The following is a 21,728-nucleotide window of genomic DNA, read 5'->3' on the forward strand; positions in this document are numbered from 1 at the left end:
GCGATGTTCAACATCACATACCGTCTCCCCAAAACGTATTATTCATAATTTATATACAGTAGGATCCGATGTACACTTCAAATTGTTCTTGGCAGTTTAATAAAATAATTATTGCATACATTAAAATAAAAAACTCAGTGGGCAGTCCGTTGGCTGCCCATGGGGGAATTTGCGCCTCCCTGTGGCGTTGTCCCTGCCCCGTCCGAATTTATTTAATGGTCAGACGGAATTATTATTTGTGTGGTTGAAGTTCAGTGCGTGTCCGGCAGATGACTAAGTGAATTTCTTTGCCTATGGGAGAAACTGAATGCTACAGAATGGTGTGGCTCAATGTCTGAAAACAGATGTCTATAAGACCAGATAAAAAGTATGTACAGAATAGTATGTTCCTTTGTTAAATGACCTTGTTCCATCAATACTTTAGCTAATGTCGTTGTTTCATATTTTATTAGAAACCAAAATGTATTTTACATTGATTTCATTTCTGAGTGTTTCAAGGGACATGATTGCAACTCCTTGTAGCATACAGAATGCAGTTTTGCATACATGATATATTCTGCAATTAAAGTAGGGACAAATAAGAAGACAACGCTATCTGAGATCTATAACTATATTATTGACAAGTACGAATACTTCAAAAATTCACCAAACCCACATGGTTGGAAGAATTCTATAAGACACAATCTGACTATGAATGATTGCTTTATTAGAACACCTCCGCATCCCAGAAAGAAGGGAGGTTGCTGGTCCCTGCACCTGTCTTCGGTCGGTATTTTTGATCATGACAACTCCCGAAGGAGAAAGATTGGGACCAACAGATTAAAAAATCGTACTTCCCGAGCTGGTCCCTCCAATGTGCCACCACCAGCTTCGGCCTGAGTGCCTGACTCAATACCAATACCTGTATAGTCCAACCGACACTGAAAAACAGATGAACCAACATCCCAGCTACCTGCCCCAACCTGAGTACCTGCCTCAACCTGATTATACTGTATGTCTGCGTCTGGCTTCCTGTCCCAAAATCATTATCAGCAGGGACCAAACAACTCCGTCAGTGAGATGAATCTGCATCCCAAGTTTTTATCTGTGCCCCTTTAGGGTATATATAAATACAGTGACAGGCAATGCATTTTTTGGCAAATGGTTGTTTTTAATTAGTTGTTATGTTTTGTATTTCTGTTTATCGTTTTGAATTAATTGTTATGTATTTGATTTATTAAATGTTTGGAATGTTTAGGCGTTTGATTTCTTTTATTGATGTGTTGTTTAGGATTTTTATTTATTTTATTCTTCTGGTGTTTAGGCGATGGATTTATTTTATTCTTCTGGTGTTTAGGCTTTTCATTTCTTTTATTCTTCTGGTGTTAAGGCATTTGATTTCTTTTATTCTTCTATTGTTTAGGTGCTTGGGTATTTCTTTTATTGTTGTGTCTTTATGGTGCTGTTGTTTTTTTTTAAGTTGCCCATTGACTGCTATAGTGGCTTATCATGCCCATATTATATGGGCATGATGTATCTCTGTGCCAATCAATGGGTAGAGGGTGGGAATAGTTTACACGGGTGGGTGGTTAGGCCGCCTGTTTGGGTAGCGTGGGAGGGGTTTTAACCCCTTAATTACTTTAGCGGTCACTAACCACTAAGGTGATTAAGGGGTCAGGTGCCATAACATAGTATTTTTTATTGTTCTGTTCCTGCCAATGAAGGACATGAATGTGGAGGATGGAGATGAGGATAACCTTCATCCTGGCAGGGGTAAGTAGAAGTTTTATTTACTTTATGCTGGTTGGATAATGTTTTATTTTGAATGGGCAAATGAGCCATTATCCAGATCTGGATAATAGTAATTCTGACCATTACTGTATGTGTTGGGGGGGTTGTTGGGGGTAGAGGAGATGGGTTTCAGGGTTGTTGTGTTTTTTTACATTAATTGAGGATAGAGGAATTGGGTGAAGGCGGTAGTTCTCCCAAGGGTGGGCGGTTAGGCCTACCGGGTGGGTAGCAGGAGTGGTTAACCCCTTCATTACCATAGAGGTTCCCACCTCTATGGTAGTGAAGGGGTAAACCTTCCCGGCAGGCCTTACCACCCACCCTGGGGCAACTTCCCCCTTCATCCAACCCCCTACCCCTAAAAACAAACTATTCAAGTTTAACCCCATCATTGCCTTAACGCAGGCCTGCACAACTCCAGTCGTCAAGGGCCGCCAACAGGCCAGGTTTTCAGGATATCCCTACTTCAGCACAGCTGACTTAATTAGTGACTCAATCAGAATGACTGAGCCATCTGTGCTGAAGTAGGGATATCCTGAAAACCTGGCCTGTTGGCGGCACTTGACGACTGGAGTTGTGCAGGCCTGCCTTAGCGGCTAGTCGCTAAGGTAATGAAGCTGTTTTTATCTTAATTTTAATACTAGTGTGTGTGAGTAGGGGGTTTCCGGAGCTGAACCGTGTTGATTTCAAGTCCGGGGATCCCTGCTTCCTGAGATACAGGCCCCGTTATGGGGTGCCAGTATCCCCATGCAATGTTTAAATGCCCCGCGTCACGTGACCGTGACATGTAAACGCATAGGAGATAACAGCACCCCATAACGGGGCCTGTATCTTGGGAAAAAGGGGGTCCCCGGACCTGAAATCAACACGCTTCTGCTCCGGAGACCCCTTGCTCCCGCACACCAGTATTACAATTTTAATAAAAACACTGCAATCGCCTGCGAGAGCTGTGCAGGGAGCGGCGTGTCTCCTTGTGCAGCTCAGATTGCGATAAAATCGCAGATGGAAGAACTTAGAAAAAATCTCTGATGACGCCGTATGGTTTTGGCATTTTTCTATCGCAAGGGTTGAGAGGGGTTAAGATTCTTTCTGAATACTGTGATAACTCAAATTTAAACCCTTCAGTGGGAACATGCCAAACCTTGCGAGATAGCAGCAAACTCATCAAAGCTACTAGAATGAGGCTCTAAAATTGTTAAAAGGACCTGCTGGGTCAAGACCGACTAAGTGCTGTACTGTATACACTTATGCCTCTAATATTTTCTTTTAATAAAGAAAGAGCAGCTTCCGCTCAGCTTATTTGTGTGAGTGGTGCAAATGGAAATAAAGACTATGGGCCCCATGCAATAAGCGCAGAAAAAGCAGTCTCGGCAGGGGTTTGAACTCAGCATGTTTTTGGCGTGTTGCACTCGCAGTATGCAGGAAGGCCCGAATCCCTCCCGAATCCCTGCGAGAGCAACATTCGAAAACATGGCGATTTTCTGGTGGCGAGAAAGCCTGCCTGCCGATAATCTGCCGATAAGGCTCCCCTGCCGAGATCTGTCTGCAGCAGAGAGAGAGATTCGCCTCTCTCTGCACAAACATCAGCCAAAAATACATGTCTTAAAAAAAGTTTTATTCATAGTGTATATGTGCAGGGGGTCTCCGGAGCTAAACCGCGTTGGTTTCAGGTCCGGGGAAGCCCCTCCTTCCCGAGATACAGGTCCCTGTTATGGGGTGCCGGTATACCTTTACATTTAAATGTCCCGATGAGGCCGGCGGTGGCCCTCAGGTGATTCCCACAGGTGCCCGGGTGTCCCTGCTTGCCTGCAGTACCAATTCTGTGCCCCAAAAAAATAAATAAAAAATACATAAATATAAATAAATACACCCCCCACGCCCCTTAACACATACAGTAGAGTAATGGGCAAAATTACTATTATCCACATAATGATAATAGTGCATTCGCCCATTTAAAATACATAAGTCAGAATAAATAAAATAAATACATATTGCACTCACGCTTGCCCGGCTGCCACGATGAAGGCCACCCTCATCTTCATCACCATCCATGCCCTCGGGTGCTGCATAACCTACACAAGAATAAAAAGAGCCAATGTAATGTCCCCTAACCCCTTAATCACCTTAGCGGTTATTAACCGCTATAGTAATTAATGGGTTAACCCACCCTCACCCACCCAATACCCACCCCGTGAGGCCTAACAACCCTGGCTTGGGGACAATTTCCCCCCTCCTCCCCACCTCCACTACCCACAATAAACATCACTATATTTAATAAACAATACATAACCCACCCACCCCATGTGCCCCAACATAAATACATGATTTATTCTTTTACATACAGGGTTAATACCCCAGGCCCATGGGTGTCCCCGGTGGTCCTGGCGGTTAGTCGCAGGCCCCACAGTGTACCAGTACTCCAGGGTCTGGAGGCCTATGGGTGGTCCCTGCCAGGCGCCATGTTCCTCCAGGTGGTTCCCGCGGGTCACCACGGGCCCCAAATGGGGTCTCCAAGGGTGGACCTGCGGGTGTCTTGGTGTCCCCGTGTCAGCCCCACAGGTGTCTGAGGGTCCTCGGGTGGTTCCCATGGGGCTCTGGGGCCCTCGGGTGGTCCCTACGGGTCCGTGGGGCCCCCACAGGTGTCTCCTATGGGTCCGCAGCCTGGATACCCGTGATTGATGGTTAAACAATTTATGTTTACTTGCTTAGTTTTAATTTGATTGTTTGGATGGCATGTATCTTGTTTATTTTACTTGGAACATTGATTTGGCATAGTGTTACATGATGCACAGATTAATTGCATGATGTACACACTAAAATGCAATTGTTTGATTGCCATTTGGTATATATTTATTTGTCTAGGTGCTGATTTGTTGGGAGATGAGATATAATATATTTTGCAATGTTCTGCTGGTTTAATTTTCTGATGCAATGTGCTGTTTTTGAGATTAAGATTTCATGTTCTTATTTTTATTTCTGCATTTCGTGTAGTCCTTAACCATTTATTTGTATATTGGTGTTATATATATATATATATATATATATATATATATATATATATATATATATATATATATGTATGTAACCCATCTTCCCCCCCCCAATCGCAGATAGGGTGTAGGTGAGGGGATCTATATGCATTACCCAGTGTGGTGCTCACAGAGGCCTAAGCCTCCGCCACGGAGAGCCTGGGACACATATGACAATATGAATAACCTCGTACTTGGTGCACCGCCTCCACCTGCGATGGCTCCCACCAGCGGGAGAGTGGTTCCTCGCAAGACAATTGTATATCACTTCACACACACACAGCATGCAAAACAAACAAATGACTTTACTGGACTAGCATGGGCAATATATATCAACAGGTGTCCCTCCCTAGAGGAGACACTAACTACTGCGTCTCGCAGGACCTCCACCTCCACCGGGTGATCCCACCTCGTGTCCAGTAACCCCAGTGGACAATATGTCCCCCACCCTCAAGTGCGATATGTATGTGTGACTGCGCAGCCACTATGTCCTGTATGAATAGGTGATATAGTTGGTACACTTGTTGGTTACCTGCCGAGCACTCCAGTGCCCGGGCCTGCCAAGGAACTTCACAAAGGATCCTGATGACAGCTGAATACAGGAACTACTGTCCGGGGCAATCCCACCCGGATGGCTGCTGCAGCGACAACGAAGGTCTGAGCCCAAACCTCTAGATGGACGCGCAGCGTCTGCTATGTCCCTAACTGGCTCTGGATAGTAAGGGGCAGGGTCCCTAACCTGGGGCCTGTCTATGACACAACTCACACTATTGGGTGGCTCAGGGCTAGCTGGGGCCTCGGGGGCTGCTGGCCTAGTGCAGGGAGTCACTGACTCCTGCACCCTACCTCCTTACCCTAGCTTCTCCTGGCGCCGACTGACCCTCTCCTCAAAACCCTGCCAAATGTATCTATTCTCTCTGCAGGGCAATCCTCCAGCCCTATTAGCCACTCTGGGGCACCTGGTACCTTCCCCGCTTAGCCTCCTGGGAATTGTAGTCCCGTGGAGGCTATTCCTACATTGGGGCCGCGTGTGCGACTGCACTGCGCATGCGCAACTCCTCAATGGCCACCGCAACTCCCTGGCCTCATCCGTGCATGCGCGATTTTGCCGCATGCGCGCACAACCACAATGGCGGCCCCGCTAGCCGGGTGCGCCGCCGAGCCTCCTAAGGCTCGAACCGCTCCCTGCTCCGGCCCCCACCTATGGAAGCAGCTGGCGGGTCCGTCGCTGGCTCCGGCGGCACCCACGACCGTGCTGCCACAAAGGAGGGGGGTCTCTAGGAGCTGCCGGAGACAAGGGATACACTCTCCCCCTGGTGAAATCCCAACGACCTTGCTTGGGTAGCAGACATAACCATGTACAAACATTATATAATAAAAATGCAGTACATAGAATATACAACATATCACATGTGCATTGTGTGACTTGGTACACCTCATAACAACCACAGTAGTAACCGAGGCCAGCTGAGGGTTTTCTGTTTGCTGAGACCAATTGTGGAGTGCCCCTAACTGATAATGTGGGGATACCTCACTTTGACCTTTGTGAGCCTCCTAATCCATGATCCATGATCTCTTGGAGATCATGCTCTGGGGTAACAGTCACTGGGTCCATGCTACTTTCTCCCCCCGGTGGAAGGAATAGCACAATGTCTCTTGGCCAGACCTTTACCCAGCCATCTGCTTCACACATGGAGTATACCGGGAGGCCCGGACCTTTTCCTCTGTCCACCACATGATGAATAAAGCGCTCCATGTTGCGCATGAAGAAGGCAATAGTTACCACAGTCTGTGTTGGCTCCATCAGTCACTTCTGAAGTGATGTTTTCGTGGTAGCTCACGAGCTCGGGGTCTTGAGACAGACGAACTTGGTGATCCTTTGCGTAGAAGTAGGCACCGAGCAGAGCCTCCTCACGGATATCTCCATCACATCCTGCAGGGAGTGAAGGTTTGGTTCCTCACCGGTGCATTGACTCACGGTGGCCAACAGGTCCTCGGGGACGCTGTCAGTTTCCACCCCGGCTGTCTTGGGACCTGTCCCCGGCACTTCTGGGGCAGTCCATTCACTTTCTGCAAACTCGGGAACATTGGATCCCAGTCCTGGGACCATTTGGGTTGGAGCGCATGGGCTCACACTCAGGTCATGAGCCTTAGTTAGGGCCTTTTCCACGGCCGCCTCCATTGGAGCCTGTGGGGAGAAAGGAGGTTCCTCACAATTTTCAAACTGGAATGGGACCAAAACCTACAACATTTGCAAGTTTATAAATTGCCAGAGCTCGGGCATAATTTACCAAGCCATTTGCGAATGTGTTAAGATATATGTAGGAAAGACTCGACGCCCCATGAAGGTAAGGGTACTAGAACATATTGGCTCCATACGAAACAAGACAGACAAACCTTTAGCGCGACATATTAACTCTGTTCATCAAGGCAATCAAACCTTTATTAAATTCATTGGTATGGATCAATTCTCAATGGATCTACGGCATGGGGACTGGGACACTGTTTTACTACAGAAAGAGGCAAAGTGGATATACACACTACAGACATTGTCACCCAAGGGTTTGAATGAAGGGTTTCTGTTCACCCCATTTATCTAAGATCACCTTTAAGTGGGGTCATTATGCATACTAGCAGCACCCATCTACCCGTACTGCTGTGTATACTGACCAGCTTCACCAAGCCACATAGGTATATACTCCACCTTGATCCCCCATACTTACCTGATCTTGGTCTTCCTATAAATCAAACATTTAACATATACTGTATGTGGCACACTGTAGCTACATTGTATATGTACATTATCTGAACTCTACCACACTGTAAATAGGGGCTAAGCATAGCCTGACCTTATTAATTATACATTTGTTTCCAACAGGTTGGTTATGTATCAACCTATATCTTATTTCTGTGAGCACATTCCACAGTAGATGAGTATGTTTATTCTGATTATCATTATAATTATGCTTCACCCACATTGATTGGAGTCTAGGTTACATCTTAGCCTCTGGGGTAAAATATGTTAATTCACACCCCATTACTAACATCACAACATATTAGATACTGTGTGTATTGAAACACACAGTCTAAACAGCATGTGCACCAGTATATCATTGTTTCATGATACTGTTGCACCTTCTGTGATGATATCAACCAAATGTGTCTCTGAGCTGCCTTTGTTTATCAGGGAGTGCTGTATATGTGCATCAAACACTAGCACTACATAGGTAGACCTCTAGGGTGAAACTGGCAACCAATAGAAACACATCTGTGCATATATAAATCACACTACTTTCAATGGGATCTCCCCCGCATACCTAAGCCTTGAGAAAACGTTTCATCCGCGAAACGCGTGCGTCGGCACCCGTCACGTGCACGCCGCGGTCAGTGCTGACGTGGCAGCCTCCTACCTCGCAGAGCGAGCAGCTGCCAGACCGCACGCGTGCACTTCCCTTCCAAACTGGGCTGGAGTTTTTTGTGGTAACTCGGGAGCATATGGTGAGGGTAGGGCTTGCTTGTTCCCTCATATACAGACTTTGTTTAGTGGCACGAGCGTCCCTGACGGTGGAAGCACATTCATTAATATGTGCACAGGCATACCCATAGCCACACCATCTATAGGGACCAGGTAGCCACTGTATTACTGACCTCTTCATGTTAGCTAGCCCTCTATTATCAGGACTACATGAGCCGTGTTATGGGTGGTGTTTAGGGATATGTAATCACACCAAGTGAGGTGTATGATTATTTACCTACGATTGCAGCAGTACAGTACCTGATAGGTGAGCACATATATTTATGTATGCACAGCTATATTCTATTGCCTTATTATTCAGGAATCTGTTATCTGCTTTACGCTCTCATTCCACTTTAACCCCTACACTGCCCAGGGACCTATCTGTTATTTCAGACAAGGTTGCAGCCCTCCCCCACCCTTGCTCGTACCTAAGCAACCACATCCAGGGAATACTGTACATCAGCTCCCTTGGAACATTTGATCTAATTCACCTCATTTGTTCCCATTCATTTATAACCCGGAGTGTCATATACGCTCATCTTAGGGTTAATATATATGTGTGTCCTTTGTTGAATTTTAACACCCATTATTTTAATCAGTTTAGCATTAACGATTAATTTTAATATTATCATATTACTTTGTTTGAGGGTATTGAGTGCTACCAGTGGGTTCGTGCTTCTTTGCTGTTTACCTTCTGTATAGGGAGCAAGGATCTACCGGGTTAGATAGGGTCTGGGCTGGTAGAAGACAGCTTGTGGTACCCAGGGAGTATAGGCAGCAATTATTGCAGGTAGCCCACTCCATTCCACTAGCGGGGCATCAGTGGGTCACTCGCATGAGAGCCCGGCTTTTGCAGCGTTACTACTGGCCAGGGGCATCTGGGGCAGTGGCAGATTTCTGCCGCTCCTGTGATGCCTGCCAGAGAGTAGGTAAGGTGGGTGATCGTGTGAAGGCACCCCTGAACCTGTTACGGAGAACCATTCCAGAGGGTTGCTATTGATTTAGTGGGACCCCTCATGGTTCCTAGCTGGTCGAAGAATCCTTACGGTGGTGGACTTTGCCACCCGGTACCCTGAGGCTTTAGCGCTTACAACCATAGATGCTAAGGCAGTGGCAAAGGCATTGTAGGGATTTTTACTAGAGTAGGTTTCCCTAGCAAGATCCTAACCGATCAAGGGTCACAATTCATGAGTGAATTGTTATAGTGTCTCTGGGATGGGGGCGAGGTGAAGCACCAGCGCAAGACCCCTTATCAACCCCAAACCGACGGACTATGTGAGAGGTTCAATGGTACACTTAAGCAGATGCTTCGTGCATTTATAGAGGCGGAGGGGAATGACTGGGAGATTCACCTGCAGCATTTGCTGTTTGCATACCGAGAGGTACTGCAAGAATCTACAAGCTTTTCTCCCTTCGAGTTGCTATATGGGCGCAGGGTACGGGGCCCTCTCGACCAATTCCATGAGGGTGGGAAGGGGAGACTACCAATACTGTGCCTCTGTGCTTCAGTACGTGGTAAATCTCAGAGATCGGTTAGATATGCTCATGGGGTTGGCCCAGGACAACCTCAGGGATGCTCAAACCAAGCAGAAGACTTGGTATGATCAGTATGCCCGTTGTAGATAATTCATCCCAGGACAGCAAGTACTTGTTCTAAAGCCCACTTGGGAGAACAAATTAATGGCTGCCTGGTCTGGACTTACACAGTTCTCAGAAAGATGAATGAGTGCAACTATGTTGTACAGTTAGATGGAGAGACTGGTAGAACTAGGACATATCATATTAACATGCTCAAGGAGTACTCCGCACCAAGTGATGCATCGGTGCTGGCTGTTTGTAGCCCACCGATGGGGGAACCGGCAAGCAATGATCTGACGGACCTCCTAGGGGAGGCTACGCAGGGGGGTACAGTGGTGCAGGTCCCAGTTGAGTAGGCAGCAGAGAGCAGAAGCTAGGACTATGTTAGAGCAGTATAGGGTTCTGTTCTCGGATAAGCCGTGCAGAACACATATTACAGATCATCCTGTGCTCACGGGTGATATGCTTCCACTGCATAAGCATGCCAACCAGGTATCTGCAGAGGTGAAGGGCAATATAGGGAGGGATGTATAAGAGATGCTGGCCCTAGGGGTAAGTGTACCGTCTCAGAGCCCTTGGGCTTGTCTGGTAGTCCTCGTACCTAAGAAGGATGGGACCACCCGCTTCTGTGTGGACTACCGGCAGCTCAATGCAGGGACGGTTTCAGATGCTTATCCCATGCCCCTCATGGATGAGTTACTAGATGAACTCGCTGGGGCAAAGTATCTGACGACCATGGATTTAAGAAAAGGGTACTGGCAGATCCCCCTGACCCAGGAGGCTAGGGAGAAGTCAGCTTTCATCACTCTGAGTGGCTTCTATGAGTTCTTAGTGATGCCATTCGGGATATAGAATGCCCTGGCTACCTTCCAATGCCTGGTCAATAGGTTGTTAGAAGGCATGCAGAGTTACGCAAGGGCATACCTGGATGATATTGCTGTCTTAAGTAATTCATGGGAATCACATCTAAAGTAGTACATGTAGCAGTGGTGCTAGCCAGAATTAGGGAAGCAGGGCTTACTTTGAAACCCACGAAGTGCTTAGTAGGAATGGCTGAGGTGTTGTTCCTAGGAACAGGGTGAGTGGAGGGCATCTGAAGCCTGAACCAGCTAAGGTGGAGGCTATAGTGCAGTGGCCCGTCCCCTAGACTAAGAAGCAGGTTATGGCTTTCCTAGTGTAAGGAGCCGCGGGTCACGTTCTACCACCCGCGGCGTCCCCCTTACCTGGTGCTCCCTCAGACTCCGCCGCCGCTCCGGATCCCCGGCGTTCCCCCGCAGCTACCGGCATCTCCAGTACGGCTCCCCCTCCTCTTCCGGGTCGCGCGTGTAGGCCCGCCTGTCTCACAGGGCGCGCGCGGATCCGTGCTACTTACTCCCGACACGCAGGAGATAGCTCCGCCCCACCTATCGTGCCAGCGCACGGCGCGCTCCCAAGCCCCTGGTTCACTCCTGCATGCCTCCCAGGTCCCTGCCTCCTATCAGCACCTCTGCTCCACCCTCCTTCTGATAGGTGCCTGCCTACTATTTAGCACTGACTCTCCATTCTCTCACTGTTCTGCATAGCTCCTGTACTGTTGGTGCTGTCTGCTTATTCTAGGCTCTTCTCTTGTTGTTTCAGCCCCTGAAGTTCCTGAACTTGGATTGTCTGCGTACCCCCTCTGGATCTTGACCTTGGGTTTGGAATTTGACGTTGCTGATCTCTCTACCCCTCGGACCTGGCATACAGACTTTTCTACGACGCTGCACTCTCCATTCCTCGGACTTGGACTTGGCTGAATGAACTTTGACTATGCTGTCTTCCCCATCCCCGGACTTGGCAAATGGACACTCGACCACGCAACTTTCTCCACTCCCAGACCTTTGGCTTATGGACACGACCATTCTACCCAGGACTTGGCAAGTACCACTACTCTCTTTCTTGCCCCCGGTCAAGCTACGCTACATACCACACTTCAGGCTACTCTCCCCTGCTGTGGGTGCGTGGTATCATCCCCTTCCACCTCAGTACCGGGGTCTAATCTGGTTTGCGGACAGCCTGAGCATTACACCTAGACACCGCTGGCTATTACAGAAAGTTTCTTCCTTATTACAGTGCTGTGGCTAAACCCCTGATTGCCTTGACACAGAAGCGACTCTCAATTCTGGTTGTCTGGTCTCCAGCCTGCGAAATTGCATTTCAGGCATTGAAAACCGCATTGGCCAGTGCCCCTATTCTAGCTGCACCAGACTACTCTAAAAAGTTTTTGATGCAGACAGATGCCTCTGACTTTGGTATCGGTGCTGTGTTCAGCCAAGTGGGGCAGGAGGGAGGAGAGCATCCTGTGGTGTACCTGAGCCGCAAACTGTTCCCAGGGAAGTGGCTTATGCCACTATAGAAAAAGAGTGTCTGCCGATTGTATGGGCACTACGCAAGCTGCAGCCCTATCTATACGGTCGTTCGTTCACGGTAATCACAGACAATAACCCCTTCAGTTGGTTACAACGGGTGTCCAGGGAAAATTCCAAGCTGCTGCGCTGGAGTCTTGCAAGAATTTGACTTCACCATCCAGCACAAGAAAAGCAGCAAGCATGGCAATGTGGACGGACTGTCCCGCAAGGACAGTTCTGTTGAACATTTAACCTCAAGAGTTGTCCGACCCATTAAAACAACGGACGGGGTGGTTGTAACAGCCCCTACGCTTTGAGGTGGGGAGGTGCGACAGAGAAAGGGTACCCAGGCCAGTAAATAAAGGTATTATGCCCAGTTGGGTGCCCCATAGCCTTATTGGAAAATGTAGATGGTCAGCTCTGCGACCCAGTAATGGCAGTAACACTGTGCTTTTAATAAAAATGTCTGTGTGTCTCCCACCAGGTATAAGGTGGCGAGAATATTGTTATTTCTACTGTAAACTGTATTTCAATAGCAGTGTTTCCCTGTAAACCACGCAATGGAAAAATGGTTTTAAAACCCAGAAGCCCAAAGCACAGCGCAACAGTGTTACACTACCGGCACATTTTATTTGAGTGCGGCTAGCTCCGCAAGCCTGGGGATGCCCCGGCATGCTAGCCACACTCGATGACGCGCGGTCACGCGTCATCGGGTGCCTGCGCCCCCTGCACGCACGTCCAGGGCTCCCCGAGGGAGCCCTGGTGTCCCGCGATGTGGGGGATGGCGGCAGGGGGTTCCGGGGGACCCGGCGGACCCGGCAGCGGGAGAGAGAAAGCCCCAATCGGAGGGCGCTCCTCCGTGTCTTCGGCGCGCGCCCGGCACCCTCTGGCGCGCGCCAGGTTACTGCTGCGGCCGAGACCGGGCAAATGCTCAAATAAACTCGGCCACAGCAGTAGCTAATTTCTGCTAGGAAGGTTCTAGCGCGTTGAGATTTGCTGTGAGCGCTGGTGGGGTAAAATCATGGAAAACGTTATAACGCAATTTTTATAAAGGTTTATAAAAATTGATGAATGAAAGTCCCCCTATTTTATTTGCTCCAACATTATAGGCATAAAGGGATTTTCATTCCGACGGCTGGAACAGAGGGAAACACTTAATTTGTAATTACTGTACTTTTGAAGTGTATAGCAGGAAACTCCTGTTTCAATGCATATGTAACTCGGACCTAAGACACCCCGCTGGTTTGTTTCGACAGTGCCTGAAAAAGTCTGTAGTTGAAAAGTGTTTGCCGACGAAAGTGTGAAATGGGGAGGGGTAATCCAAGTACCCCATTTTAGAAAATGTCCAGATGTCCGGCCAGCTCAGACAAAATATCGCCAGGTAAAGGGCTTGGTCTGGTATGCTAAGCGGCAAAGGTGCGTGGTTCGCGCATGAAACTAAGAAGCCCCTCTGCCACTATGGGCAACTCTGGGATAGGTGATAATATTATTCCCACGAACGAGATTGGCTGCAGAGGTTATAGATAGGGATTCTTACTGTATAAGAATCCTTGCAGCCAATCGGGAGTCAGATTCATCTAATCTGGATTTTAAACTTTGCAACATCATAGCACAAGTCCCAGTAAGTGTATTTCAAGTGTTTTTAAACTAAGCTGTGTATGTTAATTCTGTAAATAAATTACAATTTATTTTCTTTCTTGCTTTGCTCAATCAAAGGATCTGGGCATTTAAGCTGCAGTTCATGCAATATCCTGCATGTGTGTTTTTTTAATAAATCAGTTCTGTAGTAAGAAAAAATACTTTTAGCATTTTCTGTTTTTAAAAAAACAACTTTGAAAGACCAATTTTCTTGTATTTTATTTTTAAAAGTATGCTTGCTGCTATTGCAACCATTTACATTCCCCATATTTAAAGATGTCGCCAAACGTTGCCGATCAATAGATGGAGAATGAATTGACCGGCAGCTATGCAGTTCTTTAGGTTAGAAGAGACTGTCCACATGAAACTATTAAAGTAAAAAAATAAACGAAAAAAAACAAAAAAAAACGGGAGCTTGAACTGCAGCTTTTAGGTGTTAAAAGCATTGGTCTCCCGTGACAGAGTCAGAGCAAGATATGACCATGAAGTGCCGGATGCAGTCACCACACCCAATAGATGCACGTGGTAACCACCCAGGCAAGAGCTGTGTCTACAGGGCTCCCCACAATGTCGTCTACTGCCAGAGTGAACCAATAGCCCGTCTAGAGCTGCAAGGAGGGGTTCTCCTCATTGCTACTGCTGCGACACACTTTATTCGAGCAAATACCAAGTATGTACCTGGCAGATACCTGGAATGCGCCGCTCCTCACCTCTGACAAGCCCCGTTGCGTTTGCCTTCCCAGCCATGGTTCATGCCTGGCTGACAGGCGGCTGATCTGTTAAATGATAATGATTAGGATTTAATAGGCTGCAATGCTTCGCGTGTCTACCAGATGGCATAAATTCATGAATTGTAATGCAGTATATATATATATACTGTGCAGTATTGCAGCCAGCGGGAATAAAATGCTTCAATCCCTGCCTGGAAAATAACGCAATGCACTCGGGCAGAAAACAGTCACAAACCTCAATACACCCGAGTATACCCGAATTCGTGGGACTAGCCGAGCTCGAATAAAGTGTGTCGCCAGTGTATAGAGGGCAAGGACTTTTTCAACTACTTTGCCCCATCTGCAATTGGTCTGGAGGGGAACTGGGGGTTAGGTCCCGCTGCCAGCAATGTGTCATTCCTAACTTCTAGCCGAGGGACCCTGACTTTGCAATGCCTTGCCCGGGAATGGAGCACACCGTCCTCTGGATGAATGGGCAACTTCAGAGGCTCCTCCGGGGATTATCTAGGGATGTAACAGAGGGCTATATGAATTTGCTGTATGAACTACTTCGCCCCATGCCTGGTGTGGCTGCCTTTACTTAATGCCGTGAACGCTATAGTCTTAGCCCCGCTCCTAAAACCAAGTCTCTGGGGAGTGATGCCGTGCCAAGCTGTGACTTTAAGTGTGACTTACCTGCTGAGGTGACCTGGGAGAGAGGACACTTTTCTCCCTCCTTGATGGTGCAGGAACAGGACTACTACTTCCAGGACGCTGTCCGCTGTGTGGAGAGGTCGGCAGGCTTCAGCGGTGACATCATAGGTGACCCTGTCCAAGTGAAGGAAATCTGTGGCTGCGGAGAAACTTCGCCAGGAGACAGTGGTGCCTTCTCCTGGCAGGGAGGTCAACGCGGGTGCAACAGCCCAGCAGTTCAACCTGGGTGCAACAGCCCAGCAGTTCAACCTGGGTGCAACAGCCCAGCAGTTCAACCTGGGTGCAACAGCCCAGCAGCTTAACAAGGGTGCTCCAGCCAAGCTGATCGATGCGGGGGTATCCACTTCCAAGTTTCCGGCCGTTACTTTTTCTTCACTGCTACCACGACTCCTCCGGAGCTGCCGTTGGGAGTTACAATCCGAAGATCGCTTCCCCTGCCTCGGTAAGCACTACAGCCCCTGTCGACCCATTACTACTGCAGTGTGGGACATAGCCCGGGATTTGATATGGGCTGGAGCAGTAGCTGAGGTCCCTGAGCCCCTACCATGGACTTCCCGAGCACGAGAGGACTCATATGATGTCAGTGATTGGCAGGGGTCGGCGCCAGGTGAATCGGACACTGGGATACACATATGAACATGCCACTAAGACGGAACCTGCTCAGGGTACTTTAATTGCTAAAGAGACTGAACTAAAATGTCCTTCCCCAAAGAGGGACGAGGTAGTGCCGAGCTGTCCTGGTAAAGATATGTCATTTGATGATGATTATGATGTACCTGGTATAATTCTGTTTAGTTCCATGTCACCTACAGCAGGTGGGGTCTTTAGGTCGCTAACTCAAAGACCACCCACTGCTATAGACACTGTGAAATCTGACTGTGCTGCTATGTCACTGGGTTCTAACGCGAGGGAAGATACACTGGTGGGACCCTAGGTTACAGGGATATGTTCCGCCCATGCATAGGACCCGATTCCTGCTAGTATTAGAGGATGTGGTAGATCAATGGTGGGAAGAGTGAGAGTTCACACCAGAACAGATTGCATAAATTATCCGAAATCGCAGAAAGGATATAGATATGGGGCTTATCTCACCTTCAGGTTCAGGATGGTTACATATGAGGCCTCACTAGGGGAGCCTTTATTCTGGGTATTTGCCACAGCAGACATGCGAGCAAAATCTCATCAGAAATAGTAGGGCCGACCGGATAGTGGTCCAGCGTTATAGGAAGTCTCATGAATATGATTTCCCTTATCTACCGGAACCTATAATGAGGGAAGCTTAGGAGCATAGGGAGGAATGGGTCAGGGATGTTGTCCTGGACTATCTGTCAGCCCGATGCAGAAGCAGGGCTCATTACAATGATAATAAGGTGTCTTATATCATCAAAGTGTGGAAGGTGGGCAGGAATGTATACCTAGATCGTGTGGACTATATTTCTGAGAGGGGTCAGAAGAGATGCTTTTCGGTCACAGTACTGTACCAGATAGGGATGGCAGACTGATCCGGAAAACCTGACCCCAAACACTACTACTAAACACATATTATTAGAGCGGGAGAGGTACTGCAAATTGACAAGGTGTGATTACAGAGCAGGATATGTGCTGCAAAGTTTATGGGCTCTCCCTTATGGGAGTGCCCGGTTATAAAGTTATGTATGTATGTATGTCCTATTTTCACACAATTTATTTGCTGGTATAAAAATGGTGTGCCTCATGGGCAGCGTGAGGGATTTCACCCGGGGAAGCATGTAGCCTAGTGCCCCAGGCTATGTGTTCCCTGACCCTAGCATGTAAGTCATTGTAAGTGCAGGCAGTGCTGTGATTAAAACCCTTTCAAATGGGCCAGGATGTGAGTCTGTTGGCACACTGGATAATTTGTTGCCATAGGTAGTTGCAGGTTGGGAGCATCATGCCTAAGGGGGAGGTCTGGCCTGCGAGATAAAGGGTGAACCATTCCTGGACTCTGTGTGGTTACTGAAAAGGGGTTCCTGCAGGGACTACTCTCTGCCTCCGGCATCTCTCTATAGGATGCTTATACTGGAGAACTACCAGCCTGACCTGTTGCTACTCCCACTACCATCTGTGTAGACTCAGACTTCCTAACCTACAGCAGGTTAGCTAACCAGCATCAGTTACACACGTGACATACAAATCTCCCGTAGGGTGGGGTGGGGGTAGAGGGGAGAGAGGGGGAAGGTGTTACACAAGTGTAAATATTTTTATTATGGATGTGCAGTAGGTTTGAACGAGATTTCCATTATAACCCCCTTTTTTTCAGTTGCTCAGAACTCTCTAAAAAGTTCCCCAATCCATCTGAATCTTGCATTTCAAGACGAATTGGCAAGGTAACTGTTTGCAGAATGTTTGTGCACAATCTTTTGTATCCATTTGATACAATTTTACAATGTGAATGATATGTGAAAGTCCTTGTGATCAATTGCTTTATATAGTCCATAGAATAAAAACCATAGAATTCAATTGAAAGAACTTAGCTAAAGTGTAGTTAATGTTTGTTAGCAAAACCTTCAAAAGTCTGTAAATGTTGAAGTGAAGGTGACACACAAACTTTTATCCCCCCCCCATGCTTTGCTGGTGTACATGATGCACCCCCATGCTTTGCTGGTGTACATGATGCACCCCATGCTTTGCTGGTGTACATGATGCACCCCCATGCTATGCTGGTGTACATGATGCACCCCCATGCTTTGCTGGTGTACATGACATCACAAGTGACATTACAAATGACATCGCAAATGACATGTTCCCATCACATCAGTTAATGCAGGGTGGATAAAGGTGATCATGGAATTGGTGAAGTTGACATCACATATGTCACAATGTATGTAGCACATTAAAGACTACTACTGTAGTACCGTGGACAATGTATACTCTGACCAGCACTGAAAACAGTTAATTTCTCCAAAACTATCATTACAACCAAGCATTGGGGAGATGTGTTGGTGGGGGAGGGGGGAGTTATTGAAAGCCTGATACTTGTGGGCAGAGCCGCCAACAGGGGAGGAGAGCTGGGACAAATGTCCTGGCCCAGTGGCTCTGGTGGGCACGGCCGGCTAGTGCTACTTCTGTGTCCAGCTTCTGGTTGCCGCTGCTGGGCCCCTGGCTGCTGCCTCCTCTTCCAACACCATCCTCTCTCTTGCGCTGGAAGCTGGGACTGACGAGCGGACCGTGTGAGAAGAGGAGGCAGGAGCTGGGGAGAGCCAGGGCCTGGCATCGGCAACCAGAGGCCAGGCCCAGCTCCTGGGCTTCTGATTGCCACTGCTACCAGGTCCGGCTCTCCCCAGCCTGCCTGTTCCCAGGCCTGGCATGGCAAAACATTGCAGCAGCAGCAGCAGCAGCAGCAGCTGGGGAGAACCAGGGTCCGCCGGCGGCAACCAAAAATAAGTAGTAATTGTATTTGTGGGGGAGTAATTGTATTTGTGTGTGAGGGGGGGCGTAATTGTATTTGGGGTTGGTGGTAATAGGGATTGAATGAGAGGGGGTAATTGAGTGATAGCAGGAGGGGGGAGGACAGTGGGGGTATAAGAGAGGGCAGAGGGATAGTGAGTGAGGAAGAGATGGGGAAGAGTGAGAGAGCGTGGGGAGAGAAATACAGATGTAAAATGGGAGAGCTCACAAGGCTACCGACACAGAGGAGGGGTGTAGCGCAAACATGGGGGAATGCAAACATGGGGGGGGGGCCCGGGTGAAGCTCTAGTCCTTGGCCCATCAAATCTATTGGCAGCCCCGCTTGTGGGTTGTGGAGGGTAGGTAGAGAAAGGGATCAGAGAGGAATGATACTTGTCGGGAGGTAGAGGGATAAAAGTTCCGCAGATACTTGGGGAGGCAAGGGAAACAAAAGGATCACAGAAGCCTGATGCATTTGTGGGGTCGTAGTGAGACAACAGAGAATTCTGATACTAGGAAGAAAAAGGGATTGGACAAGCCTCATGCTTCTGGATGGCTGGTCGAGAAAAGTACCTGAGAAACTGAAAATAAATATCTGAGATGAGATCTTGTCTTTTCTTTCGCAGGTACGAGTGAAAAGATACAGGTTACATTTTGTATATGTAATGGTGTTTCCCCCCCCCCCCCCGATCGCAAATAGGGGCCATTACAGGGTGTATGGTGCATATACCTGCTGGCAACAAGGAGGGCTGAATTGTCCGCCGATGTTAGTGGGGATACAGGAACAGACTTCTGTGGTTCATACCCCATATATATCTTTAGCAGTGCAGCGCCTTCACCTGCCGTAGGCTCCAGGAACTGAAGGTGATCTTCCACGGTAGAACTTATTACCTCTACTCCCAGTAAGGTCACGCCCCAGGCAGGAGGTATTTTGCAGACAGGAACGGGTTTATTACTATACTCTGCAGTAATGGGAACAAGGCATGATCTGCCCAATACAGTCTCTCAGGATTCACCGGATGATGGTCACTGGACTGCCACTAAAGGCATAGGGTACCCGCAGCCATCCTAGCTCTTCCCCACCTCCCTAGCAGAGACAGAGGTATGGTCCACACTCAGTCTCCCTCGGAGGTAAGAGGACTGGAGAAGGCCCAATCTCAGCCTTTCCACTGTGTGACCTGCCTTCCTCGGGTGGGGGAAGGCACTACTAACTTTAGGGCGGTTCTGCCCTTAAGTACAGCCAGGAGGTGGGCACTCCATTGTCCCAGCTACAACAGCTCACCCTCTGCTTTCACTCAAGTGCAGTACCAAAAGGGAGGGGGAAACCCCATACCATCTACTGGCAACCTGATTGTACCAGGGTTTACTACCAGCCCAAGGGCAGAATAGTAGCCATCAGGTGACCTGGCTAGACTCTCCCTCTAGTGGATTCCCAACGACCCCGCTTGGGTCGTACATTTTCGGGTATCATCGTTAAATGAAACATGAACAAAACAAGAACATTTCACACAATGGTTGATCACATTTGAATATGCATGATACACATTTCAATGAATATCTTATACAGCTGATATTTGAAAACAACAATCAAAGTTGCAGAACTAATGTGCCTCCCAACTTGGAGAACCTGTTTCAATAGTAATGCTCTGGATCAGGTTTTCTCACTAGTGCTCCTGATGCATCAGTGACTGTAATAGAATACACTCGTTTTGGGTTTCTTTCTGAAAGGTACTCCACCCTATCCATGTACACTGATAGGCCTACCTTCCAGACCCACACTAAATACGCTATTCTTTCTTGCATATTTTAAAAGTGCTCCTACTGTGCTCGAGCTTCTATTAACCACTGTTCCCGGTTGGCGTCAATTTTCCACATTAACGATTCAGGGACATATGGGTTCTCGAAACCCATGAGAGTTCCGGTACTTTTGTACTACATGCCGCTCAGCTAGGCTAATTTTCGTGAGCCGGCGACCTTCAGCCTGACCTGGCTGAACCCAGAACAATGGTTCGGGAACCGGGGGCACAATTATCAGAGACATTACCCATAGGTTGTACAATACCCGGTCTAATGTCTTCTTCCCTTCTCCTCATTTCTCGGGCAGCCTCGTCAGGACTAAAGACACCTTTAGCCCACCAGTCATCCACTATGGTCTCAGTTTATTGTAAGAACCTTGTGCGGTCCATGAAGGGTACAGTACATATCCCTGAAACCTAGGATGCCACCATGGTAAAGACCCAGTGGGCCTGCTACAGCAGACCCTGTATGTGAGGAACAGTAGTGTTGGTGGATGTGGAAATATCAGATGTGACAGACATAGCATAATGACTGAATCCACCATTTACACTGCACACATCATCAGCAACACAGTTATCATCAATCAGTATCTCATTCCCATAAGACCAGCCCTTCCAGTCTGAAGAGGAACAAGAGTCTTAGAGGCCCGCAGGCTCCTCTTTTTGGAGTATTGTTCTCTTGCGGCTCGATCAGCATACCAGGCGGTAACCCACCCTGAGACACTTGGGTAGCAGGGGTACCCTGGTTAGTAGTCCCAGCAAAAGAAGAGTGACAAGACACCTGAAGACCAGACAAAATGGTTGTGGGTAAAGGGACCTTGAAGGTATCAGAGTCCCGAACAGTTAGGCCTCGTCCAGGGTGGTGCTGATTTCAATTTAGGGGTCCATGCAGTAAGCAGCGAAAAAAATGCATTAGCCAGGTTTTGAATTCGCCATGTTTTTGGCGTGTTAACCTCACTGTATGCAGGAAGGGCCTAATCCCTGGCAAATAAATGTGCCAACACCATTTGAAAGAATGGCGAGTAACCTGTGGCGAGACAGGCTGCCTGGCGAGAAGCTGCCGAGAAGCCGTCCCCTGCCGAGATGTGTTTGCAGCAGAAAGAGATCCGCTGCTCTCTCAACGCAAACATAGGCACATTAAAAATTATTTTAAATTCAATTTTATTCATAGTGTACATGTGCAGGGGGTCTCCGGAGTTGAACCGCAT

The sequence above is a fragment of the Ascaphus truei genome, chromosome 1, assembly GCF_040206685.1.
Source record: "Ascaphus truei isolate aAscTru1 chromosome 1, aAscTru1.hap1, whole genome shotgun sequence".
NCBI classification, from domain to species: Eukaryota; Metazoa; Chordata; class Amphibia; order Anura; family Ascaphidae; genus Ascaphus; species Ascaphus truei.